This window comes from Triticum aestivum, chromosome 4A, assembly GCF_018294505.1.
Source record: "Triticum aestivum cultivar Chinese Spring chromosome 4A, IWGSC CS RefSeq v2.1, whole genome shotgun sequence".
NCBI lineage: Eukaryota > Viridiplantae > Streptophyta > Magnoliopsida > Poales > Poaceae > Triticum > Triticum aestivum.
In genome coordinates this window covers 92,724,002-92,729,147 of record NC_057803.1, presented here as the reverse complement: position 1 = coordinate 92,729,147, position 5,146 = coordinate 92,724,002, and positions in this window count along the sequence as shown.

Sequence of the window (5,146 nt, the reverse complement as noted above, 5' to 3'; positions counted from 1 at the left end):
ATGTATATGTGTCTCCATGTTACACAACACAAAGCCCCATGTACATGTATCTCTCTATCCTCCACACACATAGACACAAAGAATTTGTTATCATTGCCTCAGTCTCTAGACATATCACACACGCTCTCTCTCTCTCTCTCACAAACACGCTCAACAAGGGTTTTCCCGTGAATAACTTACCGTCTATTCATCAACAGTCGTGGTAGTACGGCGAACACGAGACATGAAAAAGAATAAATCTACACGTGCTTAGACCATCTAGTATGACTACTAGGACTAGAGAAAGCCAAAAAGCGTGCCGCCGTCACCCCCTCCTTATCGGCGACGGGAAAACCTTTGTTTTACACAGTCGAGAAGTCATTGTGCGAAGGCCTCACATGCTGAGGCGTTGAATAGAATGTAGATGCTAGTTTACGGAAACAAGTATCAATAATATGTTTGTATCTCCATACTTATATTTCTTCTCTTATAAAAAACCGAGTTGGTGATGATGGTACGCGTGCCATCTTGCAATATAGACCGTCCGATCTATATCCGACAAATGGAAATTAAACTAATAGATACCCGCACCCCTCTCCACATTTGCAGACAAGGCCTTCCCTCGTTCATCCTTATCTCCAACAACCTCATTGTTGAGCAATTAAGAAAGGAACCCTCTGGAACAAACTGGCCTAGTGGCCGCTGTCGGCGTCATCAATCCCCATGCCTCCGCTCAGTCCGACCACCAATCACCACCATGCCCCACTCCTCTTCACCATATCTCCTATTTCTCGAGATATCATTAGTTTTTACACATGGGATTACTCCCGCATGGGTCAATCACAACAAGTGTTTTATAAAAAAATGCATCTTGATGTTCCATGCAATGCACGAATCTTGCTAGTACTCCTAGAGAAGACTAAGTTGGTGATGATGGTATGTCTGCCATCCGTCGTTTGTGACCATTAGATCTACATCTAACGACTGTGAGGTAAGTTGTTGCCTTTTCTCACCAACATCCCACTTGTCTACCAATTTGCAGAAAAACCCATAATTAGTATCTTAAAACCAACCACATCCCTCCCCGGCCTCACCAAAATAGCCCAAGGAATATATTCTAATTGAAACATAATATATCTCTAGTGATATATGTATATCAAAATTAGAGTGTTTTGTATCAAGTTTGTGAATAAATATTATTCTAATTATGATTCGTTGCAACGCACATGAACATTGCTAGTATTTCCAACCATGCAATTTGTTTCCTAGTATTCCATAGTTTTGAGTTTTCCATCAAGATATTAGTCACTCATGGTTGATATTACTTTCAATCATGTACACACATGCACTATGTAACTAGCCTTGCTTATTGGGTTCCAAAGCTTAACTTTCACTCCTACTTACAATATGTAGAGTATTTAACAAAAAACTACCACTTTCAACCAGACCTAGGAAGAATCTATTGTACAAAAAATAGCAAAAACATACCCAAGATTTCTTAATCCATGCCAAAAACTACTACCTAGTACTCCCTCCGTCCCACAATGTAAAATGTTTTTGCAAGCTAGTTTAACTTGCAAAAACATCTTATATTATGGGACAGAGGGGGGACCGATTAGGTTATTTTAAACCCATTTATGACAGGGTTGGCCCACACGTCCGTGCTGACGAGGCATCTTAAACCAACACATTTTGTTTGACTGTTGACACGAGGGACCCACATCTGACCTTCTATCCTGTTATTCCCCCTCAAATCATTATTTTTCCTAAACATTACTTCAAACAGTACTGATGCGTGTTCATCGGTGGCGCCGGTGATGAGCGAGTTAGCCGCCACTCCGCCGGACGGGCCGGACACCGCGCTGGCCTCCGCACGGGTTGGCAGGCTGGCCCGAGCGTGACTCACGAGCGAGCAAGCTGCTGCGCTGGCCTTCGCTCGAGCTAGATGGCTGGCCTTAGCGCGGCGCGCGCGAGCAAGCCGCCGCGCCGCCATGCCAATCTAGCTAGAAAACCTTGCAGACAAGCAGCTGGACGGAGCTATCTTGGCTATCTAGCGGCCGCGAGCACCGTATGGAGCTGGCATCCGAGCTGCCGCAAGATGGGCTCCGCACCAGCGGCGGTTTTGACCTCGCCTTCTGCCGGCGGCGGTAGCTGCGTGCCTGCGTCCCATGGCCGAGAATGACTAGGTGGACGAGCCGGAGGTAGGAGGTCACTCGGAGATTTTTGTGCAGACTGACATGTAGGTCCCACAAGTCATAACGCCCGGTCGAATAGAAGGCGTTGACTTAATGGGCGACATGGGCCCTGTTTGGATACTCTAAGTCAGAGGTTAGAGCTAGATTCTAACCCTGAACTAACTCTAACCAAAGTGGTGTTTGGATGGCAGGGTTAGATTGACAACAAATGTATCCAAACAGGGCCATGGGTTGAAACGTGCCTATAAGAGCACTTTGTAGAGTAGTCGTTTCTTGGTAGGGCTGGTTGGTAAGAGCATGTACAATGGTTGATAAGGTAGTCCTATCTAAGTCTGCCACGTATGCAAGTGGTACTCCCTCTGTCTAGGTGAGCAAGTCATCTTAGGTTGTGCACCGTGACCAAGGAGGAGAGAAAAACGAGGGACCTTAATGTTTATTTACTAATTAATATCATTGCATGTAATGAACTAACCACTGCATGTCGTGTTTGGTAGTCTCAAGTCATTAAAAGCATGCACGCCCCTCATCTCTTATTGGTTGATATGTGAAGAAACAAAAAACGAGGTAGAAGTTAATGCACCGTGCCTATGTGTTTTGGGATTATTTCATTTTCGTAAGATGACTTACACACCTAGACGGAGGGAGTAGCAGTTTCTTGGCATTATTAGTGGTTTCTTGCATTATTAGGGGTTTCTTGTAAGGAACAAGGTACTACTAGCGACAAAAGGTGATTCTAGGTTGCGTTGTACTCCAACAAGTACTACTAGTGGTCGTGGGAGTGTATACCTCGTTTTGTGGGTTCGATCCCGGCCCAACGCACGGCAGCCTTTTTTAAATAGTAACTTCATTGTGAGCTAATATTTTACATGGGTAGTTCGAGTTTTGAAGTCAAACGGACGTGCGGCACCACAATCTGGGTGCACTGGATATCCTATCCACATGAACGGGTTTTCCTTCACTCCCAAGCATCTCGTGGCTCGCGTGCTCGCCCTAGCCGCACCTCGCTTGCAGCTTCCTCATCAGCTAGTAGCATATTTAAACTAGCGCCTCCCAATTAAGCCCGAGGAACCGGAAAAGCCTGACGGGGCATTGGGAACTGTGCAATATGGCTCTGTACGTAAAGTGCTCTACTACTACTCTATAGCTTGTGCCGTTGCACACATGGACTTCCCTCCATTATCGGCTCTAATATAAAAGAAATTCCTCTTGACGTGTTTTTTTAAACGGGGGCAAAAGCTTTGCTTCATCTCATTCATAAAGAAGGAACTACTAACAAAGTTCGACGAGATCCATTACACCTCCACAAATGGAAGCGAAAAGCCTAGTCTCGCTGTATCAAATAACTCAAATATTCTGCCCCTGCAGTAACCGTCGCTGATAAATAGGCTACTAGTGTGTACGTGAGAGGAGCGACTGAGTAGGCCAGCTATGTGAGAGGAGCGACTGAATAGAGCACCGAGAGTACCCACTAGCCACTACGCAGGTGTACTTTCCCTGCATTGATAGTAAACGATGGTTCTAGAGAACAGTACATAGTACCCTCCACTTCCAACTATAGCTCCTTGGCCTTGAGATTCAAGAGTTCAAAACTGGTGCACTATACTAGAAGTACAGTACATCGCACTACTAGTTGAGAAAGTAGTACCAGTACTGCTATAGTACGAGTACATACTCCTCCGTCACATAATGTAAGACGTTTTTTGACACTAGTTGGCGTGTACAGAAAATAGCAAAAACATACCCAACATTTCTTAATCCACGCCAAAAACTACTAGCTAGTGCCAAATATTTCTTTCTAGTGCTATTATTTACAGTATAATGCAATCCCATAATGCTAGTACTAGTAGTAAATAATAGCCTCACCCCTTCGCTAAGGAACGATCTACAGTTGGAAGGGACGAGGCCCTGCGGTTATTACACTCTTATCTCCTCCTCGCCAGTTCCCCTCCCCCTGAAGAGAAGGCAGTTCGTCGCTGCTCCCATGGATTCGCCAGGCGGTTCTCCTCCTCGTCGGGGCTGGGAGACCTTGGACGATGATCCTCTGGGAGAAATCGCACGCCGCTCTGACATCCTCACCGCCGCAAGACTCGGTGCTTCCTGCACCAACTTTTTCAAGACGGTGCTTAAAAAGGCTTGGGAAAAGGCCATGCTTGTTGGTCTTCCATGCGTCCTCGAGGAGAAGGTTCTTCTATGGGACAATCCTTCAAACAGTCCACTGCTCCCTGGCCATGGTTGCACGTTGACTCCGCTAGAGTTGCCGACGTTGAGAGGTAGTCGGATTTTGTCCGATGAGTAGGTCAGTAATGGAGTTTGATCATGTAGTACTTAGTTATTCCATTTCCATCCCGCAATTTCTCCGCTGCCCACCGTCTTATATATAGGTCTGGGTCGGTGCCAATGAAGATTGGCTTGCATACCTCCGGCCGGATACCACCATAATTTTGCACAACATCCACAGCAGTGCGGCCGTTCGGGTAGACCCCTTCTCCACCATTGGGATCGGCCTTCCGGACTGGCTGGGCTTGAATACGTATGATGATGCCTACATGAGATTGAAGAAGATAGCAATTGCGGACCCGCTGACAAAGCGACACGGCTACGATCATTACTATCTCATCGTGGTGTTCAACATAAGTATTGCCATCAATGCAAGAGGCAGTAACGGCAGAGGCTGGCGCATGTTGGCGGCGACATATTTGTACCCCTACACGTTCGAAGACGCCGTGCGCCATCTAGGCCGCATCTTCGCGGTGACAAGCCAGGGGACTTGTTTCATTTGGTTGCCATCCTACGGTACGGGAGATTACAAACGGAATGCACAAACCATCATTTGCATCCCTAATGGTACTCCATTATTTTGCAGGGACCGGTCATCCTGTGATCAAAATAAGATCGCCGATCCTGGATGTGCATTTGCATCCGCGATTCGGTCGAACCTGGAACCTTGTAGCTGACTTTGGCATACTGGGAAC